This window comes from Periplaneta americana, chromosome 1 (genome assembly GCF_040183065.1).
Source record: "Periplaneta americana isolate PAMFEO1 chromosome 1, P.americana_PAMFEO1_priV1, whole genome shotgun sequence".
Classification (NCBI taxonomy): Eukaryota; Metazoa; Arthropoda; class Insecta; order Blattodea; family Blattidae; genus Periplaneta; species Periplaneta americana.
This window is the reverse complement of record NC_091117.1, coordinates 96,428,887-96,455,969: the sequence shown is the minus strand read 5'-3', so window position 1 is coordinate 96,455,969 and position 27,083 is coordinate 96,428,887. Positions and strand designations below refer to the sequence as shown.

At 35.6% G+C, this 27,083-nt stretch overlaps 1 protein-coding gene across 1 annotated transcript in view; it reads left to right on the top strand.

The window, feature by feature from the left end:
• The first annotated feature begins 863 nt into the window (after positions 1-863).
• LOC138698454 (uncharacterized) overlaps positions 864-27,083 on the top strand; it is a 659,361-nt gene continuing 633,141 nt past the window's right edge. The window contains exon 1 of the mRNA XM_069824399.1: positions 864-917. The gene's annotated coding sequence lies outside the window, so the exon portion shown is untranslated. The remainder of the gene's footprint in view (positions 918-27,083) is intronic.

Sequence of the window (27,083 nt, the reverse complement as noted above, 5' to 3'; positions counted from 1 at the left end):
GGAATTAATCCCATCCGAGCTTTGCCAGTCTTATTAGATACATATAAGATGCCTCTTTTGGAAATAACGAAACCACGATTTTTGCAGGCTCCTATGATTTTCACGTAACTGTACTTGGCATCGGAAAGAGTTGTTATGTACCCGTTTCTTGGACATTGCTACTGTGATACACCGTGCACTCTGATTATGAAATCACTCACTACTGGTCTGTCACCTCTCACCGCAATTCAGCTGTCGGTGTGATTCCTGACGCACATGAGTCATTCAAATTCGTTATCAGAGATCGGAATCAACCCTGTAGTTACCGAATAGTGGATGTTAAATATTTGGGGGGGGGGGGAGAAAAAACTTTTTTTTCTAAAAAAAAAGTATTAACTTTACATGAATATGATATTCACTTTAATTTTTACTTACAACATAAGATATTCTGCAGGTTTATTTAATTTCCACTCTGTGAATTTTTTTAGTAGAAACTTTAGAATTTTATTAGGTCGCATTTTTAATTGTTAATGTCTTACTAAAATCGTGTAGAACATTATTACGCTTTTCCATATAATTCAGATAGTAAAGGGAATAATGAAATGCACTGCATAAACATTTTCCGCTTTTACACAAGATGTATTGAGTTCATGAGCTCTTCAAATTGCAACTATAAATTCGCCGTAGGCCTACTCAATTAATGTAAGAGATATAACTGAAGTCAATAAACACTGAAGAATGAGATAACATGATGTAATTATTTTCAAAACCATAAAGTTATGGTGTTCAGAGATGACACAAGGAATCGATGGTGTAATGCGCGCGCATCACGCTGTCAAGCTCGCAGGCTGTCGGAGGAGAAGAGTCAGTGTTCCGGCTGCCAATCTCTGAAGACGGAGCCTCCGCGAGTGACGAGGACTTCATCCACCTCTGCACATGTAAGAACTTTACAACATTTCTATTTTTATTAACGTAAACACCTGTGCTTCCGCTTTATAATTTGTTTATAACGCTTGGCAAAATCGTTAAATTTCCAGGTAGGAGCAAAAAATAATTCTGAATTTAGTTTCGAACTATAAAATATAACACCGAAAATATGTGGACGAAATTACCGGTAGAAAGCATTAAGACGATGTTCTACTGAAATTTCTAAAATTCAAAATTTTTGAGCTAGAGAACTGAAACTTTACTGAGTTTGCATATCGATATCATAATCACACATTGTAAATTTCAATTATTTCTCATAAACACTTAAAATAAATTAAACTTATTTCGTTTTCTTTTTTCTTTTTTTTTTTAATTTTCTTAGTGAAATTCTATTTCTAAAATATGTTTTTGTTTCTTAAAGATAACATCGCATATTGTGTAAAAATATATAAATATAAATTCTTCAACGTTAAAACACTAATAAAAAATAATACTGCTTTACGTATAATTCTCTAGCAATAAAACTATGCTGAAAACAGCGAATCAAATAGCCTATTCCATTTCACAACGGAGATATTATGCCTAATGAATAAGTATGCCAAGTTTCATCACTCTAACTTTAACCATTGAGAAACGAAATGAATACATGTCGTTGAAAATTGAAAACGTACGAAAATTTATTTTTTGACACAACTTCTACCAATTTAGTTTGTCGATTTAATATATTGATATTACGCCACAAAATTTTCACTCCTCATGAAACCATACATTATCAGCGCGAAAGTAAAAAATATTACAGCATAAAATTTCTCAAAATTAGACTACTTTCAATAGCGCATCACCTCAAAAACAGCTTTTCTTCTTATGTATACGTTTTTCAAGTCGCCTACCTAACCATTTTTCACGCGAGGAATTCTGTTTCAATTCCTAGTAAATTCTGTGACATTTTGATGGCAAAGGCGACAATTTAATTCCATCTAATGTAACGTATATTTACACGTTTTTAAGCCACAATTTGGAGCCCATAATTTGACTGTTGTAAAACTAACGTAGTTAAATGACCGCTACTTATCGAAGAAGCTAGATTCGATTCCCGGTGATTAATGTGACACTTGTAGCAGAAGCAGCAGCAGCAGCAGCAGCAGCAGCAGCTTTGGACAGTTTGTCTCTTAGATTTTGAATCAATTTGGAGATTTCTTTTCGTTCATCATTTATTGTAACAGAATCGTAACCTAGTCATCTGAAAATCACTGTCTATATTTTATACTGTATAGGAGCTACTAGCACCTATAAACTTAGCTACATGTCTACTAACATATACTAAGTTTTCATGGAGTGTTCAAATCAATTTGCATACGCCTACCGTATTGACATCTCCACGAAGACGGGGATTAAAAACGATCTGAGTCTCAAGATTGATACACCTAAAATAGCAGGATCGAATTTTATTCAGTCCGGATTGAGTTTCAGGAAAATGTGTATCGTATTCAAAACGATTGCAATACGCTGAGCGCGTAAATTATCGTCATTTGTTTGATATGTCAGCTGTTACCAAAAGCGAGCACAATTTTTTATGTTGAAAAGTCGTGTTACAACACATAATATTTTATATTTTCCAAAAAAAAAGTCATTATTACCATTCTACATTAAAAGCCAGAATATTAAGTTTTCATGCACCTCGTTTAGAAAACGCAACGTAGTTTAGAGCCAGGGTCTACAGGATGACCAAAATACTAACATGTCTATAACATGTTAACCAAACTTAGGAAACTTCAGCTTCTGTATTCAAATTGCTACTAATACGTATCAAAAATTGTAAGCAAGCAGGAATCGGGGTGGTCGTATTCAATACGGTAAATGTATTCAAATCGATTTGAAAACTCCATGAAAACGTAGTGATATTATCTATCTTCCTTTCTACTACGTATATAAAGTTAATATATTTATTATTAGTTCACATCTTAAATTTCGGTTTCAGGTGTAGTTATGTACTTTTTGCTTTATCAATACGTGATAATTTTATCGTCAGCAGAGATCCTGAAATTTATCGCCTAATATATTTACAAATTACAACACTCTTCACCTTGTTGCAGAAGTGACTCCAGGTACCAAGACCGGAGATGTAGATACTTTTTTTATTATTTTCAGAGTAATTTTTCTGAAATATTATTTTATTTACACAGTGAATGTGTAGTATTTTTTTTTATTAAAATACGTTACTATAGATATGTAAACAGAATTAAACCATTAAAGTAACAAGTTAGGATGTTGTTAGAAAATGAACTACAAGAAGTCCTTATTTACTTTTGTTTTATGTATTTTGTAGCTCAACTTTAGAACATCCAATATCGTTAAGCTTTTTAGTGTCTGTATACCAATGCAAGGCATCTCAACTTAAATACATTTGTTCTCGATAACGTGGTAGTAATATACATAATTATAATCCTAACATTTCACCTGCATGTTTAAGAAATAGACTAAAAACTATAGGCCTATTATCTGAAAGCAAAAGGATTTCATAAATGCTTAAAGGAAACTTCTAAATTTAATGTCAATAATTCATTTTCGGGTTCTTTTTAATAATTAATTTGTATGTAACTCATTATTTTATAGTGTGTTATGATTTATGTATTTGCATCTCTTTGAAATGTTTATTATTTTAGGAAATTTAAGAAATGGTCCGTGTTACTTAAATATGTCCCACCCCCTATAGAGACATAGACCAATTTTACACATATTTAGTATAGCTTGTTACTTCTTTGACAGGTTAGGTTTGGTTAGTTTAGGCTTTTGTTATAGCCTACCTTGCATATACGATTATAGCGCAACATTGGCAGTGATAAAAGTGAAATATTCGTTCAGTGGGCGTTGGATACTCTATATTCACAGCGGATAAGTTGTCATAGTCCTAGAACGCGTTAATAATTTTGTAACAGCGCCGAACGTCAAATTGTTATAAAATGGTAGTCTTAAATGTGTGAATGTTTATGAGAAGAAAGTTCAGGATTGAATGCGGCAGCGCATATACGACGGGCATTGATTAATTTTACGAACAAATGACTCTAAATTACGTTGTACGGTGAAGGTGCCTCGTAGATATAATACACCACGAGGATATAAGAAGTGAAAGAAAGTGAATAGGATTTTGTTACTTCCGAAAGAGGATTTCTTAAAGAAGAAGTGTTTAATATCTGGTTTTGAGATTACATATCATTTCATAACAATTGAAGGGTTCAGAGCCATAGTAGGCCATGCACCATTTATTAAAAACAGAGAAAGCAAGAGTTAAAGTTAAGTGAATACGATAGTTTAATGAAGATTTGCGTATCATTTAGTTCTAATGAATATACATTATAATACTTACTATATTTTTCATTGAATTATGGTACTCACTTCATTTTAACCCTCGGTTTCTCCGTTTTAATATATGGCGCTTGGCCCAATATGGCTCTGAACCCTTCAATTATGATCCTACACACACATTTAGAGGGGAAAGGAACTGGCCAACCTACCCCATTATATTCTGATTTAGTTGCCATATGAGCAGGCATCGGTGTAGGGTCACCGAATCACCAGACTGAAGTTTGCAACTTACGGAGTATAATTGACGTCATGACCCGTGGGGTGGGGTGGCACTGCGAGAGTACAGTTGGATTCGTAACAAGGTCCATTACCTTTCTATTGTTGCTTGGCCTGGGTCCGTGCCATCACCATACGTCTAGGATTCTGTGAGTAAACAAGTAGGCCTATATTTTATCCCATTTAAATTTATTTATGTAATTATTTATGTTTCCATATTTGTGTTAGTGTTAATTTCGCTGTTTTATAATTCGTAGTACTTAGGAACATGTCGAAAATGAAGAGCACCAAGCGTTCCCTCGAGAACGAACTTATAGAGAAGTTCGGAAAGGAATATTTTCTTATTAAAGGAAAAGCACTTTATTTTGCAAATTGTGCAAAAAGGGTATGACGACACATAAAACTAGATTCTTAAAAAAACAATGTAGTAGCAAAAGACAAATGGAAAGTATTAAATTACACACTCAGGACAGACCTTAAACATCAAAATGAGACATAGAATGTCAAATTATTATTTTAGATTTTTAAAATATACATAGTATAATGTAAATGGAAACATGTAATGTTAGGCAATTCTTTTCTGTACTAGTAAGACACTATATGTATATACGTAAAAGTACCGGACAAAAGTTTTCGATCACCTATCACAACTATGGATTTGTGGTTAAAACAGGGATTTCGTTTTGAATATTTTATCATACGATATATCATAATTCTAGAGAGAGAAAATATTTGTTTGTTAGTCTATTTAGTTTTTCCGATGTGTTTGTACATTGAAATAAAGTATATAGGGTGACTGCACTATTAGTCAGCCTGTTAACAGTACTGTAATACACTAGAGTAGTTTCTGATAAGAAAACCATTTAACATTATTTCCTTTATTAATCACCATTACAAACAAATAGTCTAGTTTTGAAATTTCACATAACATAACATTATAACTACACTTTTTGGACTAAAAATAATACATTTTCCTAGTAGTAACAAATTCTCCAGTATTCGGCCACATAAATCCAGCGTCCAGCCAGTTTGAAACCAGTACTCAGCCTCTAAACCAAATTTAGGTTAAATTCAATTTTACTGTTAGAATAAGGTAAAATAAACATTATACATGTTCTTTCATTATACAGTATTACAAAAAAAAAATTAGAAGGAATTACAAAAGGCATTTCTGAGGTAGACACTATTGAAACAATATTGGCAAAATTGGCAGTGAAATTCTTTACCCGCTGCAATATCATACGGCAATGCATTAAGCTCAGTACATTTGAAATGAAACCAGTTTGAACAATTATCACATCCAATATTTTTCAAATCGTCATCTTCAACGTCACTAATAAGTTCATCATTACAAGCAGTACACAGTTGTCTTAAATAATTGTACTCTTCCTGAGATTCATCATCTGGATCAGGATTTGCATCGGGGATTTCCTTTTTTGTCTTTCTTATTTTCCATAAGAGATTTTGGATTCTCCCTCTCCCCTTTTCTCTGATGTTTTAATTTTGTTTCCTCGATTTGGGCAAAGTTCTTTTCATGGAATAACTCACGCCATTCTGCTGATGATGCTCTTCAAAATTTTGTCCCTCCTGCAATGTCCCTTACCAATGTTTAAATTATTTTGCCGAATCTCAAGCAAAGCTTCCACTAACACCCTCTCTTCATATTGGTGAATCGGTCTTTTCACCCTTTTAGTCGAAAACATTTTTATTTATAGGCCTATCTGTAAAATGTATATTTAGGGAGCAAGTTGTAGGTAACTTCTCATGAGTTCTACACTATTATTATTACATTATTTTATTTAAATTTTAATATTTGAGATGGTGGCTGACTATAGGTTAATCAAGATACCAATAGTCAGCCTCTATCTGTCTTACTAGGCTGACTACTGGGTTTTATGTATTTAAACCAAAATACCATGGTCTGACATTAAAGGCCAGGCTTTAAGCTTGCAGATGACAGGAAATGGTCTTTAAACTCAGTGTGAACCATTAGTCAGCCGCCTAGGCTGACTACTGGCTTCTCTATCTTACTGAAGCCACCTATAGTCAGCTCCAATGAAATATTTAACTTAACACTTTTAAAACACAAATTCAGTGCTCATTTAACTATTCTAGAATATTTCAAGTCACTCAATCACTGTTTTAAATGGCTATGACTTATAATAACGAAATACTGACCTCGTAAATATCACACTGCACGTTGTTCAATGCACAAGAATATCACACAACAACAACATGGTGCTCTCCACAACATGTTTAGAGGCTAACTATTGCTTTATATTTCTCACATCAGAGGTTACTAGAGGTTCGAGGGCAGGACAAAGAATGGCAGAGTACTGGTGAGCCAACAGAATATGTATATATTCTTTGATGTAATTATTTTTTTCATAATTATGCCAAGATGACTGACTACTGGGAGGTGGCTGATAATAGGGTGAACTACCCTAGTTGTTTTCATAGCTGATCGAAAACATTTGACCGGTAGTGTATATATATTATAATATCTGTAAACGTGAACATTTATTTTGTGCCCCACTGTAATTGAATGTTTACAAGCTGAGACAAGAAGTAACTATACTTTCAATCTCCCATTCCTCTCGATCTACATAACACAGTCGTGCGTTCTTAACTTCATGCATTTCTTTACCCTAGACCGAGGCGTGCTCATGAGCGATGACTTATTGATGTCACTAATGAGGTTCAAATCTTTCTTCGTACACTTCACTAAACAACAACATACACTTACTATGTTCATAACTCTGTATTTTCGGGATTATAATAATAATAAATAATATAATAATAATAATAATTATTATTATTATTATTATTATTATTATTATTATTATTATTATTATTATTATTATTATTATTATTATTATTCTCGAAATACTGAGCAAACCTAATTCAAACGAGACTTTTAATTATGTTTGTTGATCACTTCTGGTTTAAAAGTTAATTGAATTGATTTCAATAGCATAGAAAAATAATTAATTATTTTAATCAAAGTTCATAGCAATATTTCAAATCTATGAGAGTTATTTTTACAGTCAATTGAGGGAATCTGCATCACTTCATGCGAATAGAGAAATATACCCGTAGTTACGATACAATTTTTCCTGTGCTTCTAGGATAGTCTCATTTACTACGTTACTAATGTAAATCATCCAATTAGGCCTACAACTAAATAATGTCAAATCCGCTTCATGTTTAGCTTGTGTTGTGTAACAACTCAACGACTTTGTACTAAATTAAATAGATGATTACAGAGACCTACTATGAACGTCGAATGTTGCTTTATCATCTTAGAAAAATTGAGGGTGACAAGGGCTAGAAGTAGTTTGGATGATGATAATGACGGTATTTTTTTCTAATTCAAATTTATTTATTTAATACATTAGGTTTCAGCTACATTAGGCATTGCAGCCCAAAAGAGCAGAAGCTCATGCTCGGGCGCAGTACAATAGCATTAATATGGAGTAAAATAAAGACAGCATGTAATAATATACAGGGTGAAAAGTAATTAAACCGACAAACTCCGGGAGGTTGTATGGGACACCAATACAAACACTTTTCTTTAATGTCATATTGTACTGTGAGGCACTATTCCGAGAGTCACCAGTTTTTAACGCAACACAAACCATTGCCATGCTTTATTGCTTGAGTCTGTTATAAAGCATTTACACATCAAAATCACTGTAAAAGATGATCAAAAACATTTACTCACCAAAATCACTGCAAAAGATGTTCAAAAAAACCTCCATTGAGTTGTACACAAAGGTTACATCGGCGGGACATGGATTGTCTAACGAGGTGAAAGACTTCAGAATGATCGTTCATTTCCTCCGCTGCAGTAAATATCCGGGCCACCAAACCGGTTTAATAAAGCACTGCACTGGGTCAAGACGTACAACAAAATGTGAATTTGTAGAGTCCTCATGAACTGAAGAACGCATACGCCTTCTGCCGGTTTAATAAAGCCTCTGAGGAAAATATGACAGAGAAAACTGTTTGTTTTGCTGTGCCATACAACCTTCCGGAGATTATCGGTTGTTGGTTTAATTACTTTTTACCCTGTATAAAAAATGCAAAAACTACAAAAGTACATATGTATTAAACTTCAAAATAATATAATAATATATTTTTAATTTGTTATTTTACAATGCTTTATCAACTACTATTGTTATGTAGCGTCTGAGTGAGATGGTGATAACGACAGAGGCATCAGTCTAGGGTACAGCGCCGAAAGTTACTCAGCATTTGCTCTTAATCGGTTGAGAGAAAACCGCGGAAAACCCTCATCCAGGTAACTCGTATATACTGATTGTCCAGATGGAAGGTGTTCAAAATAATATAGGCCTATACTTATTTACAAATGGCTTTTAAGGAACCTGGATGTCCATTGTCGCCCTTACATAAGCCCGCCAACGGTCCATATCCTTAGCAAGGTTGATCTTAGCATCATAGCTCACCTCCCTAAAGGAATTTTAATATTATCCTCCCATCTACCTCTCGGTCTCTCCAAAAGTCTTTTCCCTTTGATCCGTCAACTAACACTCTATACGCATTTCTGAAGTCACCCATACGTGCTACCAAGCCCTGCACATCTCAAACGTCTGGATTTAATGTTCCTAATTATGTTAGGTCAAGTATACAGTGCATGCACTGCTGCTTTGTGTAACTTTCTCCATTCTCCTGTAACAAAGTATATGGTCATCGCAAAATCAATTTCTCGAAGTTTAATCTTTATTCCACTTAAGCACACACGGCAGCTATAATATTGGTCTAAATTGGTAAACAATTTCTACACCTTTAGAGAAGCCTACTTGCATAATGTGGCTAGCCAAATTAGTCTTTTATATCTGCTCACTGTCCTTTTTAGAACGCAGTATGGGCGTGAATCTCCAACACGATGAACGGCATCCGGTTCTGGAACAACACATTGAGGAGTACAGGAAGTTTGCTGTTTATTTTGGATGTAATAAATAGCCATGTTGAAATCTTTTATTTTATGTCCATGTTGCAGATTATATTCAACTTTATTTAATGTGTAAAATTGAGATCTCCATTAGTGCGCTTTTCAAATATTTGTCAGTTCCCGATTGTCTAATTTTTCTCTTTTCATTCATATTCAACGCCAAATGTTCATTTTACAGGGTGATCCGTTTTGGTATGGATAAAATAAAAACACCGTAAAACATTTACTACCGAACTTTATTTGATGACATTTTGTGCATACAACACAAAGATAGTATATTCCTCAGAGCTCAACATGACCCCCATTGCGCACCCTACACAACTCATCACGGCGGTGATGTCAATAGGACTATATATATGAATGGTTCATAAGCCGGATTAAGTGTAATCTGTCAAGAAGCTTCTCACAACTTCCAGAGGAGCGGCACAAGCAAACAAAAAATTGCGGGAATTTCAAAAGACTTCTCTTCACCTCCCCTCTATTATTATTATTATTATTATTATTATTATTATTATTATTGTTATTGTTATTGTTATTGTTATTATTATTATTATTACTATTATTATTATTGTTGTTGTTATTTACAATTTCAAAAAACTTCCGCCGTTAATTACTTACAAATTCTCTGCTCCTCTCCGTTATATTGCTATTTATATTAATGTTTGAAATGTGGCCATGTGACCATCCTTATTAAAATTTTGCTTTTTTTGTTGTTGGAATAAAGATCTTGAGTCAACACCATCAGCATTTTCAGAACGTGATATGCCAGGAAATGAGGGTAGGAAAAGGGCTGTGAAATATGAAATGAATTAGACATGACCAACCAAATCTGTTGTTGTTAAAATGCATTAAATTTATTTAGGTAACAATATTTTTTTCATAAACATAAAAGATATTTTGTTACAATTAACTTCTACAGTTTTATTGCAAATACAAAAAAGATTTCATGATCCTAAATTAACTATTAGTACAATATAATTAAAATCATCACAGGAAAGTGTTGTACAAAAAGTCATATGTATATTTCAGTCTATTGGAAATCGGAGATTATTTCATAAAAAAATATTTGAAATCAGTTTATTTAATTTTCTTAAATTTCTAGATATATCATTAGAGTTATTGTGTTATGAAGGAAATAATTTCAAATCATCCTCGGTAGAAATCGGAGTCTGAAATGCTGTATTCTTATTGTCTTGTACAAATAAATATTGATGTTTCAAATGAGCGGTTACAATGTGTTAAGCCTTGTGATAACATACAAGGCTAGTGTAACTGTCATTGTGTTTAAATTATATGAAATGTTAAATAGGATATATAGTACCTTTCACAAGCTTTGTTTAATGTGTCGAGAAGATAAGATGGCTCCTGTGTTTGACATACAACCTTGGCCACAATCAGTATCACACAATAGCGATTACTAGGATCACTTTTCCGCATCCAGTTTCACAAGCACATGTAAAGTCCAAAGGCACACAGCTCTTCAAATGTTCGTCTGAAATGTTTACTCTGATACACCATCAGTGCTAAAAGGAACATCTACTAAGAAGCTTGACATTACCCCAGAAGTATCTCCACTTAGAATGCAGACAGAAGTAGTTCAAAACATTCACTCCCGTTCTCTTCCGGAAAGACTAACATCAAAAAGGAGGAAAATTCGAAGTCTTCGCATCCAACTGTATTGCTAGAGTATGGAAAGGGAAAACAAGGTACGATAAGAATTGAAGACAGAACAAGCCCTTTGCACAATAAGGCAACTTATGCCTGAGCAATTATATGAATCAATAAAGAAATTGTACAGCTCTTGTTCACGACTTGCTCAGGGATGTCACTGGTCATCAGAATTGAAATGTAAAATCCTTAATATTTCTTTACAAAGTCCAAGTCCAACAGAATTTTCAGAAAGTCATTAAATTTCCTTGTAAAGACATTCTTCTAAATAAGTTTTCTAAATATACAAATGATGCTGATTTTGTGAGAAAATATTAGATGAGCTAAAATATGCCTGTGACAATGACTGACAGGTGAGCTGTGCTGTCACATACGAGTATGCAACGAAATACCACAAAATATCAGTTTAACTTTTAACAATAATAATGAGGATATTGTTGATGAGTTTGAAAGATTTGGAAAACACTCATTATCGGGTAAAACTGCGAATCAGGTGCTTGTGTGTACTTATGGCAATTGGTTTTGTCATAATTACAAGCAGGTAAGAATTACTTTTTAAAAAATTCTAATACTCCTGATACATGTCTAGTAGACCTTATTTTTCAATGAAATTCAGATATTACAGAACGTTGGCTTTAAGGCAATAGCAAATGTATATGAGCATAGGCTTAATAACCAAAAAGTTTACATCTTGCTTGGAGTAAAGCCACATCAACCATTTTATTCAGCAAACGGTCAGATAATTGTTGAATTTTTTTTTCCACAAACCATCTCTTGAAATGTAGACGAAATATGTTGAAAAAGTATAACGTAATAGTTCAAGACTAAAATAGCAAAATGGAAACATATAGATCTATAGTATACAAATTTGATGAAGTTAACCAGTTTCAGTTAACAAGAATTAATGATAAACATGTATATGCAAGTGGATTGAGACGGATGAAAGTAAGGACTCCAGGACGGACATTAAGCCATTCGGTAGCTGCAGACATTTCTTGCTTGCCAACACTGGCAGTACATGCAGGAAATGCAGCGCATAGAGCAGAATTTGTAGGAAACATGGACATGACATTTGATTCACTGAATGAAAGTACAGTTTTCGAGAATAGCAAGACAGTATGTGTGGCTGTGAAAGAAAAGTCTATGCGTGTATCCATGTGAAAAGAAATGTTGAATTTTTAGTACTGTTAAATTTATAAATAGTGACACTGTGCATGTGCCATCCACATCTGGTTGGATTTATGACTTAAATGGAGCAACATTATTATGGGAAGTTGTTAAAAATTTGCACTGATACGCAGTTGCTCTTAATTTGGAGTATTAATCAAGATTGTTTAGGGATTTACTTTTGCATAATTAGAAATAAGGATGGTAGAACAATCCAGGTAACTCTTCCCGCAATGATATCCAGTACAGTAATCGGGCACTGCTGCTCAAAATAATGTTATGTTGTAGTAACAAATGAAATTGTGAAAGAGGTTAATAGCTGGTGAGGGAAAAATTTTAATTTCTCTGATGTTGATAATGAGCTCGTGAATACAAATGCATTATAATATATTGCCGGTTATATTATTAAGAAGGCATGTGATGCTAAACAGTGTGTTAATTGTCGTGCAGCTCTTGCAGACAATGCAAAATACAAAGGCCATAACATTTATGTTCAAGGAATATGAAAAAGTAACCGAAGATACTCAGTTGCCATCAACGCATTTATTGGAATGTGTAAAAATGATGACCAAAATGTTCCATAACAGCTTAGAAAATCTGCTGTCACAGAATGATGTAATAAAGCTATTTAATGAGCTTGATTCATAATAGTGTTAATTTTGATTTTCTTTCACACTGTAACTTTGACTGGAAAATATATTATTTTCACACTATAATGTTAAATCAATGCAAGACTCAGAAAACTGGATGAAGATATGTCTTCTGATAATGTAAAAAAAAAAAAGAAAAAAAAAACATCTTGCACCAATAAACTGCTAACATAAAATAATATAATATAGGCTAATACGAAATTATATTGCATAACACTACATTTTATTGATGCAGGACTTTTTTCATTTTCTTTCCTTCCTTTCTGTTATCACTTGACAGTTTTTCATTCATTCCCCGTAATCTTGCATGAATCAATACTCTTGTGAACAATGAAACCAAATATCTTTTACAATCAGAATTATAGGAAGGTGCAAGGAAATCAAAACAAACTTCATCCTGAATGAGGCTAGTAAATCTCTGTACTACATCAGGCTTAGAAATCAGATTTCCAAAGTTATTATCAAAGTTATATGTTATACATCACATATTCATTACGAGGTCTCGCCCACCTCTTTGAATATTACACGACTAGTATGAAGTAGCCAATGTGTATCATTACTATTTAATACGAGAAAAATTCGTACCGGCACCGGAAATCGAACCCAGGACCTCTCAGCTCTGCGCGCTGAGCGCTCTTTCCAACTGAGCTATGCCGGGACACGATACATGGCGCCGGCCGAACCCCTCTCGTAATGCTTTTTACGGCCTTACTACCTGCATTTGAGACGATACACGTCATATATCCAGGAGCGCATATTTAAATGACTTTTATGGCCATATTCAACATCAGTTCGTGAAAACTGCTAACAGTTAATACATCACATATTCATAATGGGTACGTATGGGTAGAAGATAGTCTTGAGCAGTAGCTTTCGCCATCCTATCCGCAGTTACATTGCAAGATGTCTTCCTTCGCCTTCGTTCTTTTCCTTTCGCCTTCCTACCTTAACAGGACTGACAACTTAAACCAAAAGCACGCATGCTCATTTTTCTTTTCTTGGAGTCTGAATTCAGTGGCGAAATGTTGGTAAGAAACGATGGTAGCGCTCGTAGTGCTGGTCAGAAGAGTTAGCAGCGGTTAACAGGGAAAAGGATAGGGATGATACCTCTCTCATATTATAGACCTCTTGGTCCATGTCCGTTGTAACATAAGACGGGTGATTGTTGAAAAGCTTGAGTAAATTTTACTCTCAGGTCATCAATGTTTCTAGGTTTCTGTGAAAAGACAATGTCTTCAAGAAAACCCCTCAAGAAGAAGTCAGGAGGGTTTAGATCTGGGGAGTTTGGGGGCCAAGCCAAGAGATAGCTGCTTCTCGTGCTGGGTTTCGCCTGCGACCTCCTGCATTTTTTTTTAACACAGAACCTTTTTGTACAAATGTTCGATACCACAACATTATGGAATCGTATTTAGGTACATTACGCACACCATACTCACGTCGACTTACATACGAGGAAGTGTAAAGATAATGACCCAACAAGGATAAGAAAACAGTAACGTGATCATGTATCGTAAGCGGAATTCAAGTCTACATACGATGGCGGTAAGGTTAGCGCACTCCAGAAGAAATGCAGATAATAATGGAACAAGAAACACGGACGCTAGAAAAAAGGCGAGTGGGGATAAAAAAGGGAAAGCTGGAGTAGTGAAGAAAGTAGTGAGAAGAGTAAGGGTGTGAGTAAAGTGGAAATCTAGTATATGAAAGTGAAAGCGTGGGGGAGAGGAATTAAAGAAGAAAAGAAGAAAGTATTCACATCAGTACTAGCATAGTTAACCCATTTATATGGTCAGTGAGTGTTAGAGATAATGAAAATGAAAGAAAAGAAGAAGTAAATAGAAAGAAAGACGGAGATAGAAATAAGGCTGAGATAAACAGTAAAGAAAGGTCAGAACCTGCGAAGCTAAGGATATGGATATTATAGTTTCAGAGATATTAGATGCGATTAAAAAATGTGGGGATGTAATCAAAAAGTGCAAGTAAAATGGAACTGTAAAAAGATCGGGAGATGTAGGGGAGAGAGGAAGTATATAATCAGAGGTGTAGAGATAAAATGTAAGTATTTGTAGGAAGTAAGAATAGTGAGAAAGGATTAGGTGTCAGTGGAGTAGTGAGGAAGTGAAAGTGAGCACAAATAGGAAAGAGTGGATAATAATAGTGAAAAAGTGTTATGAGAAGTGAACAAGTGCCAGCATAAAATTAGTACTAACATTTGAACATTGGAACAGTAAATGAATATAAAAGAAAGATAGGAGGAAAGGTCAAAGAACAAATAGGATAAATAGTACAATATGATAATTTATATAAAAAAAGTAAAATTGAGATTATAGTGAATATTAGTTAGAGAGAGAAAAAGTGGTGGGGGGGGGATGTTGAAAGTAGTATAGGCTACAATATTAGATATATTAGGATTAATGAACAAAGAGAGAATAGCAAATAAAATATATGATCAATATTTAAGTGGAAATTAGATCGAGTAATAAAAAGGTAGCCTACATAGTGTAAATTAGTGTGTGCAGACGTGTACTGCTAATAATGTGTTATTGTAATAATACTGTAATATGTTATTGGTGGCACCGGATACAGAGAAATGTGAGGTACATTATTACATGTAAAGAAGTGCTGCAACGAAATACGTATCATATCGTATCACATATCGTATCATAGCCTATATGGGTGAAATATGCCGTCATTTACTTCATTTCGATATCTGTTATTCCAATTCGCGAACAGGGGCGTATGAATACGTAAAATATATTCAAAATCAATAATCTGCAACATAGTAGGTTGGAGCAGGGCTAGACAAAGACGTGCACGGAGTAAAATACATATAAAGGGTGGAAGGGTACTTATTACATTAATTGAAAAAGGTAGTAGAAGAAGTCAATGCGAACAAGTTATATCAAATAAGTTTTTTGATACGTCCAATAGTTTTGAGAATGTAACGTGTTGCAAACGCTGCAAAGAGCAGCTGTACTCCTTGAGATCGTTGCTCCGCATTGAGGGTGAGTGTAACTCCGATCACCCACTCCGCAAGACTTGTGAGAGGAAAATGTAAACATAACTTTCCATCACATTAATGTCGATCAAATTATTGTACAGTAGTGGCAAAAAAAAAAAAAAAAAAAAAAAAAAAAAAAAAAAAAAAAAAAAAAAAAAAAAAAGCCGCACCGACCCTTGTAGCTGATTTCAGAGTTTTATTCACTCCAGAGCCACGATAGACTGGTAACTAAGACTTTCGTGGTTCGAATCCTGCCTGGGAAGGGAACTTTTTTTTATTCTTATTCAAATTTATTCCCAATACTTCTCGTTTGCAGCGATATTTTACTACTTAATTAACTTATTACTCCCAGAACATGAATTTTACCAGCTTATTTTCTAATGGCTTTCGAAATGGGCTACATCAGCAGTCGAAACTACAACAATTTCAGTAAATTACTCGCTATCTTGTGAATGTGGGCGTGCCATGCGCAGTGGCTCATTTCGGGGACTTTGATTATTCCGTCGGTCCGGTTTTTTTGCCACTACTGTACACACGTAACACTTAACATGTTACTTAATATTCCTGTTAACGTAATGTTTCATGATATTAAATTTAAAGTCAAAGAGATTACAGCGTAATAAAAAAAATGTTGCAAATAAAACAATTTGCATAATTCATTGAATACTTTAGGTCTTCAGAACACTGCACTCTTGGGCTAGCTTCTCTCACCCGGAGGTCTCTTACAGCACCAGCGTGCATTCGTGGCTGCTGGCGGGTGCATGTCGCCATGCACTGCTTAACCCGTAACACAATTGAGCGAGTGCTGACGACCACTGCTATAGATTTTGATCTACAGTAATATGTTGGAAACGAATCTGATGAGACGTTTTGTTTACATTCTCCTCTCGCAAGTTTTGCTGAGTGGATGATTGCAATTACACTTATCCCCACTCTTTGCAGAGTTGCAACAAGTTACATTTCTCATTCTCAAAACTATTGGACGTATCAAAAAACTTATTTGACAAAACTTGTTCGCAGTTACATGACCCATTACCTCTGTGAATTAATGTAATAGGTTCCCTTCTCACCATGTATGTACTGTATGTATGTATGTATGTATGTATGTATGTATGTATGCATGTATGCATGTATGCATGTATGTATGTATGTATGCATGTATGCATGCATGCATGCATGTAAGTGTTCTACTCATGGATAGGTCTTTCACTGCAAACCCAGCATTCTCCAATCTTTCCTATTTTCTACCTTCCTCTTAGTCTCCGCATATGATCCATATATCTTAATGTCGTCTATCATTTGATATCTTCTTCTGTCCCGAACTCTTCTCCCATTCACCATTCCTTCCAGTACATCCTTCAGTAGGCAGTTTCTTCTCAGCCAGTGACCCAAACAATTTTTTATCTCTTTCTGATCAGTTTCAGCATCATTCTCTCTTCACCCACGCTTTCCAACACAACTTCATTTCTTATTCTATCTGTCCACTTAACACGCTCCATTCCTCTCCATATCCACATTTCAAATGCTTCTATTCGTTTCTCTTCATTTCGTCTTAATGTTCATGTTTCTGCCCCATACAATGCAACACTCCACACAAAGCACTTCACTAGTCTCTTCCTTAGTTCTTTTTCCAGAGGTCCGCAGAAGATGCTCCTCTTTCTCTTAAAAGCGTCCTTTGCCATTGCTATCCTTTTGACTTCCTGGCTGCAGCTCATATTACTGCTTATAATACATCCCAAGTATTTGAAGCTGTTCACTTGCTCTACTGCCTCATTTAGAATTCGTAAGTTTACCTTCTTTATTTTTCTTCCGACAACCACGTATGTGTAATATATATATATATATATATATATATATATATATATATATAGTATTATATTGTATATATCTATTGGTAAGAAGTGATACCTCCTATTTGTAAATTTGCAGGTAAATCAACTTTTTTTAAAATTAATTTTTCTCAAAATACACAAATTTTTATATATTTTCTGCTTTGCAAGATCACAAAATATTAGTGAATTGTCCAATTTGTGAACATAATAACAACGTAGTTATTCTAAATAACAGTGTACTTAAACTAAACGACAATTTTTTTGTAGATAGAGGTTTCACTTCTTAGCCATCGATATATAGTTGTGTGTATACATACATACATACATACATACATACATACATACATACATACATACATATATTGGTTGTATGAATACCTTACATTTTGAACAAAAACAAATCAGTGCCTTACTGTTGTGATTCATTGTTTCCTCGTCATCGTTCAATTCATCAACAAAATCGATCGTTTTTCTTCCAGATTGTTTCTGGTCACGAAAAATGGAGTCTTTATATCAGCATCAAGAGCATAAAAGAATGGCTAAGCATTAACCGAAAAGCTACTCCCCATCCAAAAACTGGTCTTTCTTCACGTAAGCTGATATTGTGCATTTTGTGGGTCAAAAAAACGTTATCTACTATGAAAATTGCTTCCGAGGAATGCAACCAACACTGCTGAGATTTATTGCCAACAATTCAGTAGCCTTGAGTTCGCAAAAAATAAAAACCGTGGAGATTCCATCAATTGATTTTGCATCATTAAATATAATGCCAGTTTCAGTGTTGCTAAGAACACAAAAGTAGTTATCCAAAAGCTCGGTTGCATTCCACATCCACCCTATTATCACAGTCTAGTATATACAGTCACGAAGCTTGAGTTGTGAGGATGCTAGGAACAATAAACTGTGCCGGTTGGGTATTTTGCATTGTCTGTGATGAGACGATATTAGCGATCTTAGTGGTTAGCATCTATGGATGCATATTTACTACGTATTGAGCATCGTGGCTGTATATGCTGGACTGTTCTATTATCCTGATCTTACTCCATCAGATTTTCATTTTCTCTCTCTCTCTCTCTCTCTCTCTCTCTCTCTTTATTTCTCTATATCTATAACTCTGTATCTACATCGCTATATGTCTATATATCCCAATATCTCCAGATCTCTATATATGTATATCTTTCTATACCTATAGCTCTCTCTCTCTCTCTCTCTCTATATATATATATATATATATATATATATATATATATATATATCTTTCCATCTCTCTGTCTCACTCTATCTTTCTCTATATCTATATCTCTCTCTATCTCCCTCCCTTTCTCTCTCTCATACTCCCTTTCCCTCCCTTTCTGTCACCTTCCCTCTCTGTTACCTCCCTCTCTCTCCCTCTCTCCCTCTCTTACCCCTCCCTCCTATCTCTCTCTCTTTATTGCATTCAGGATAAACGATCACAATCTATGACGAGGCTAGGTTTGATGCTAACCGAGTGCAGTGTTCGTTCGTGATACAAACTCTACTCGAACATGAATATTTGTACTTTTTTGTGCAGAAACCAGTCTCTGTGCTGTCCCCCAAGTCACGAATGTAATATTAATGGCAGTGGTAGTGTTCATAGTAGTACTAGTAGTGGTGGCGGTAGCGGTGGTGATAGTGACGGCGGTGGTGGCGGCGGTGGTAGCAGCAGTAGCAATAGTGGTGGTAGAATGAGTAGCAGCAGTAGTAATATTGATGGTTTTAGTGGGGTGATGTTGGTAGCAGCCGTGGTAGTAGTAGTGTTGGCAGCAGAAAAAGTAGCAGTAGAAGCAGTAGTAGTGATGATATAGGTAGTGGGGGTGGGGTGAAGAATAATGGTGATGGTGATGGTAGTACTAGATGTGGCAGTGTTTGTAGTGACAATAGCAGTAGCAGTCTCTTCACACAACGGAGAGCATCAGAAATAGGATTAGGCCTATACGTTTGATGGCATCATGTGATGACAGTATTATTGTTACAGGAAATGTGACATTACTGTTAGGAAGACAGTTCTTCAAATTAAACGAGTCACTTACAAGAAGTCACTTTATTGCCTCAAACTGTTCATCATTCACATCCAAACATAATTGTCAACGCTTTGGGAAGTCATTCATTGATTTAGGATACATATCCATTGGAATACAATGAATTTCTTCCCCGATTGCTATTTTCAGCATGTCGACGTCTTTCGGTTTCCGGGCATAAACCTTCTCCTTCAAATAACCCCACAACCAATAGTCACAGGCTGTGAAATCAGGGGAAACGGGCTGACCATTCTGTCTGTTCTCTCCTTCCCACCTGTTTCCAGTGGCTCAAAAAAGTATTCAACTTTCGGTCGTTATACTACATTTTATTCAAATAGCATATATATATAATGAATTTAATGTCTGCATTTCATGTTGAAGTTAATATTAGCACCATTCTTGTAAATCCATTTCAGCTGTACAAGTTTTCTGTTTTGCTTACAAATAGAGCTCTAACTTTAAGCTGTGTCAATTTAGAGGTCAAATAAGTATTCAACTAGTAAACAAGAATCCACGAAGTTATCCTCACTCTTTCAGTTTCCCTCTGTTCAGTTGGTGTATACGACTGTTGCAGTGAGGTTGTTTTCAGTGTGCAAGCAGTTTATCAGGGTTGACCAAGTATGGAGCGGAAAGGTAAAGAAACGACTGAAGAAGAAAGGAAAATTGCAGTTAGATGCTTTAGACAAGGTAAATCTTTCAAGGAAATGGGTGAGATAATAAACAGATCTAGAGATACAGTTAAGAGCATTATATACAGGTTCAATCAAAGGAAAAGTACAAAAAAGTACGATGTGGTCGTCCTTCTGTATGTCAGTCATAAAAACGCCAGATAATTAGAAAATTAAAGAAGAGCTCAAAATTGATTGCTCCGAAGATTAGAACCGAAGTGGAGAATGAAACTGGAAAGTGTGTTAATGCACAAACAATACGAAATATTCTCTACGAAGCTGGATACTATGGCCCCACAGCACGAAGAAAACCGCACATCAACTAGACTAACAGAAGAAAGAGACATAACTATGCTAAAGAACATGTCAGTGATAGCTATGATTTTTGGATGAAGATTGTTTTCACAGATGAAAGCAAGTTTACCATTTTCAAGTCAGATGGACGGATAAAAGTGTGGCGGCAAAAGAATTGTGAACAAAAGGAAAAAAAAAAAATTCTATCAGCCACAATTAAACACTGGGAAGGATCAGTACTAGTATGGGGCTGCAAGAGTGCTAATGGTGTGGGCGAATTTTATTTTATATATGATATAATGGACCACATTCTTTACATAAGAATTTTGATGTCTCATCTCGCCAACAGTGTGAACAATATGGGCCTTAGTGGTGACTATATATTCACCCCAAATATACCGCCTTCAACACAAGATTGTGGTTGTTGTACAACACTTCAGGTGGATGGTAACTCCACTACAATCCTCGGATATCAATCCGATTGAAAATCTGTGCCATGATTTAGAAGGAATAAGAAATCACAAGATCTCAAGCAAAGACGACCTACAGGAAGCATTGTTGGAGTAATAGGGGAAAATCACTAGAGAAAAAACAGAACAGCTTGTCAAATCAATCCCATGAAGATTACTAGAAATTATCAAGAGGAAAGGAGGGCCCACCCGATATTAACGATAGACAAAGGACAATGAATTAATTAAATTTTTGTAGTTGAATACTTATTTGAGGTGAAATGACACACATTTTGTTTTGTTTTCATATATTATTGTTTTGAAAAGAGATAAAATTATATATTTTTTTTGTATTTACCTATCTGATAAACAATACATTTTTATACAAGTGTCACGATACTGTTTTATTTTCTGCTAGTTTTGTCTTACTACACTTGAAGATAGTATGTAGGTGAATACTTTTTTGAGCCACTGTATATCGGTTTGAAGGGATGGTACTTCTCACGTTTCAAAGCACGAAACGCACTGGCATGATTGATACCAAGCTCATGTGCAGCTTGGCGGGTCAATTTTCGTGGGCTAATGTTGGACGCTTCCAGAATCCTTCCCGCTGTTGCTGCATCCGTGCTACTGCGAGGCCTTCCAGGAGGTTTTCCTTTCTAGATGCTTCCCTTTGCCAATAGTCGTTTTCTCCACTTGTACTCACAGTCGACGGCTACACTGCTACGTTAAAATCTCGGCTCGCCAGTCTTGCGGCCTCACGATCATTATTGCCCAGGCAGCAATTGTAATTTGCTGTTGCACGTTCAGCACCATCTAGAAGACTAATGACGTAAGCTTAGCATTGTTGTGATGTGGTATTGTTGTTATTTGAAGGATTGTCTTTCCAACAGTAATGTCATATTTCTTGTAATAATAATACTGTAACAATGCAATCAAACGTATAGCCGTATTTCTGATAGGCTACACCCCGTACTTGTAGCAGAGTCGAGCAGATCGGCCCAAGTCCACGGGCTGATACACCACTGACCTCACTAGGCTAAGCAGTGCCGCACGGAACTAGACCGTGACGTCACCCTGCACCACCGCACGGGTAGCGGCGGACTGCTTGTGGAGCGGTTTAGTGCGGTGAACTTGTTTGTATCAAAGCAGGAGCCCAAGCTTCCGATTCTATCAGTTACTTATGAATTGAGTTGGCGCGGGTTTGTGCTTGTGTGTGCGATTCGATCAACGGTCAGCTACTGTTTCAAACGTTTTCGTTTTTGATTTCTGTTTTTCAAGATGAGTCCAAATAATGGTGCATCGCAAAGAAATACAGTCTCTGTGAGGCTGCTATTACACTATCAAAGTTCTTTGACAAAGAATATTATGATAAAATATTTCAACAAAGATCTTTGATGAAAGATAGGATTTGGGGTATATTACACTACATAAAATCTTTTAAAACACGCTTTCCGTGGATTACTTAAAACACGCTTTCCGTGGATTACTTGGTACTAATATTTACGCGTTAATTTTATGATTTGTTTATACTATTATTTACGCAAGATTAATCCACTATCTATCATCATATCCCACTTTCCTCAAATCCATTTTAATATTATCCTCCCATCTACGTCTCGGCCTCCCCAAAGATCTTTTTCCCTCCGGTCTCCCAACTAACACTCTATATGCAATTCCGGATTCGCCCAAATAATATTAATATTATATTATAAAAATAATTTATTTACATTTCATTTCCTTCATACTCCGATATCAGAATTTTTGTGGTAGCAACAATCTAGTTATATTTGTTTCAAGGTATAGAAATCTTTTATCAAAGATAACAAGCTGCACTTACATTTAATAAAAGATCTTTTATCAAAGGAACTTTTACAAAAGAAAACCCATTACACTGTCATATATTGTATAATATATATTTTATAAAAAGATCTTTACAAAAAACTTTGATAGTGTAATAGCAGCCCGGAAAAACTTCATCACAGGCACCGGCCGTGAAAGCATAATTTCTAAAATACAATCTCTCTAGAGAAAAAGTAGTGAAGGAGAAAATCGCCGCTAGAAAGTTTAAAAATACAAAGTCGGATGAAAATTTCAAAAAGTACCATAGGGACAGTTTTAAAATCTGTGTTCGACAGCAGTGGGAAATATTTTAATTTTGTACTGTGTCCTGTATGCTTATGCCACACGAAAAGCGAAAGCACAACTAATGCGCGCAAGCAGGAAAAGAGTAGAATGCAATCAACTGGTGGGATGACGTCACCGCACTGAGCAGTGCGGTGGGCTAAGTTGGGCTGCGAAACCCAGCGTGAAGGGCTAAGAAGCGGCCGCGCCAAGCAGTGTTGGTCTTGGGTGAGCTGGGCTGCTTAAGCATTAGGACTAACAGTGCTGCGCTGAGGGCCAGTCTGCAGGACTCTGACTTGAAGGCGCTTGGGGGTCATGGAAATAGAGCTTCATGCTTATATCATCCCTGCGCTAGAATGAGTTCGTATGGCACCATGCACCGACCGCTTTTTACCCCTGGGAAAGACCTGGTACTTAGCAATTAAATACGAGGCTGAGTGAATCACGGGTCAGTTCTGAAAGTTTAAGCAACAAGAAAAATTCCATGATAAGCTGTGATTGAACCCAGGACCTTGCAGTCCGTAACCAGTTACTCTGCTAACTGAGCTCAGCCAGTTGCTCTGTTAACTGAGCCACCTCAAAATAATAGTACGAATAGTAACATTTCGATGGCCCAGAACCAGACTGTTCCAAGTCCATTTTTTTTTTTTTTTTTTTTTTTTTTTCAGGAAAGCTATTTTAAGCTCCTAACATTCAAAGCTTCATGAAACAATTTGAAATAGCTTCATAGCAACCTTATGGAGAGGAATATTTACAATTTTGTTCGATTCATATATGCAGACAAGAACTGAAACACAATGAAACACAGATTTCTTTCTTATAAAAAGTTGAACTTAGAACAGTGTGGTTCTCAGCCATCGATTTATTTAAACGACACTTTCAAGCTACAGAGGTTATTTATAATCGAAATTCAGCTTCAGTAATAAATGACTGATTGATTTTGCTCAAAGTCTATCAAGTACATTCGTATTCAATATGCCAGAAATCTACAACACACCCACAACCTGCTTATCTCTCGGACGAAGTAGTGCTAATGACTTTGATCGTCCTTGGCAGGTTTTGAATCTGTGAATCCCTGATCCGACAAGTTGATAGCCACTGAGCTTTAGTCCTACCATGTGTCTGTTCGTCAAGCGAAAGAGTAAATTCTCGATACCGAGAGGTAAAAGGACTACAAACGAAGAATTGTTTAGGGTAACCCTATAATTACACAAGAACTGGCTTCCAACGAGTTCTCCTTCAAATGTAGTGCTAGAGGTGTAACAGAGTTTCTTTGTGCATAGAAAGGAATGTTGTCATTCGCTGCATCTGGGGAACACGTTTCTGTAATTTCAACAAACGCGTCGTATGACTACTCTCCTGTATTTACATTTTTAGAGAAAATGACTGCTATGCCTGAAATTGGTCATAAAATAAACTACGTCAGTTCTGGATACATTTGCTCCGCTACTCATCAGTTATGTTAATCAACGTGCTATAACCATAATGGAATTATTTCGTTTCTTTTTAAGTTGCTCGAGTTAACGAACTCTTACTCTGACGACGTAGTCATGTGTTTTCATTTACTGTAATGTGAAACAGGTCTCGAGAGCTCAGTCTTCCGTTAAACCGGCCGAAATGTGTAAACACGCATCGCACCACAGAGGGACTTTTCATTTAATCTCCACGTTATGCAGGCCGACAAAACTGCGTTGAGACCATATAGTTCTTGTGCAACTATTTATAGAATTAGATCCAATAGCGTTCTGGATGCTCAAATTCTGACAATTAATTTCCCAAACTGTTACGCTAAAAGTAATCGACAGGAATGGATAGCGGATTATTTAAATCAGACATGTCAAACTGAAGCCTTTAGAGTTTGGGATCAACTATTTGTAACGAGCGACCCATGCAGGGTTGCCAGATTCTCTCATCAGAAATCCAGGACAAGTGATGATACTGCATATTTGAATTAATTAAAGTTATAATACAACTCTTTTTATTCGCTTTATGTATTTCATCCAATTATATAGGGTCTAAACTTTTAATTTTTGTTACGTTTTGCTAGATTATGAAATCTACTTTGAATTATTGATAAAGTCTGCAAAATAATGTCATATTACAGCCTGATCTACGCAGAAAAAATGCATGATGCAATGTTTAAATCATATCAATAATAAATCAACTTCCAAAGAGAGTAAAGAATAAAGATACTGTCTAGTATTATCGTTTTTATTTCAGTACAATCCGATAGGTGGCGCCAGACGATGTAGATGACGATGTTGAAAATAGAGTGGACAGGAACTTAAAAACGAATAAGAGATTTTTAAAATAATTTTACAGAAATGAGCAAAGAAAAGTATTTTTTCCATTTTTTTGACAGTCTGGGACAAATATAACTCAATCCAGGACACAGGGCACACCATTAAAATCCAGGACAATCCTGGGAAATCCAGGACGTCTGGCAACCTGGACCTATGTGTCTAGATAGTTACAGGAGGTGAATCATGATAGGAGGAGGCTGACGAGACAATATATAAATCTGAACGCCTATATAGGAAATAGAGTAATTACAAAATAAATGACACAGTGCAGTCCAAATATGAAGACTAAGTTGCATTTTAATGATTTCAATATGAGTGGAAGAAGAAATATAATGCTTTAATAGACAGTAGGCAATAAAATAAGACGGTCTGTTTGTTATGCAATATATTAATTATTTTGCAGAATTTATATTCGCACGTCCCTAGATCCCTTCCTTAAATAAGAATTGACGATGAATTATATGTAGCGTTGCTATCGGTTTACATTTTTTGTTACACAAAAAAATTGAAATAATATTTATGTTTAGTGACAAAACTAGCACCTTATTTTTCGTAATTAAGCTTATCTTGTTGTTAAAATAACACGATGCATATGTAGTAATTATTAGTAAACGATTTGTTTGTCGTTGCAGAGAATTAAGGATTCATTCATTCATTCCTTCATTCATTGTGTTCAACCCAAGGACAGGTCTTTCACTACAAACCCTACATTCTCCAGTCTTTCCTATTTTGTACCTTCCTCTTATTCTTCGCATGTGATCCATACATCTTAATGTCGTCTCTCATCTGATATCTACTTTTGCCCCGAACTCTTCTCTCGTTCACCATTCCTTCCAGTGCACCTTCAGAAGGCTATTTCTTCTCAACCAGTGATCCAGCCAATTCCTTTTCCTCTTCCTGATCAGTTAGGAATCATTCTTTCTTCACCTACTTTTTCTAACACAGATTCATTTCTTATTCTGTCTGTCCATTTCACATGTTCCATTCTTCTCCGTATCTACATTTCAAATGCTTTTATTCGCTTCTCTTCACTTTGTCTCAATGTCCATGTTTCTGTCCCATAAAATGCCACACTCCACACAAAGCACTTCACTAGTCTCTTCCTTAGTTCTTTCCTCAGAGGTCCGCAGAAGATGCTCCTCTTTCTATTAAAAGCTTCCTTTGCCATTCCTATCTTCGTTTTGACTTCCTGTCAACAGCTCATGTTCTACTTATAGAACATCCCAAGTATTTGAAGCTGTTCACTTGCTCTACTGCCTTATTTAGAATTCGCATGTTTACCTTCTTTACTTTTATTTCTTTGACCATGGTCTTCGTCTTGTCATTTATCTTCGCTCACAGCTGTCATGTAGCTCCAGTAGCATATCCCTTAGTACCATCTCCTTTTCTTCTAACAACTCCATATGCACTTTACTCTTCTTCCTCCTAGTA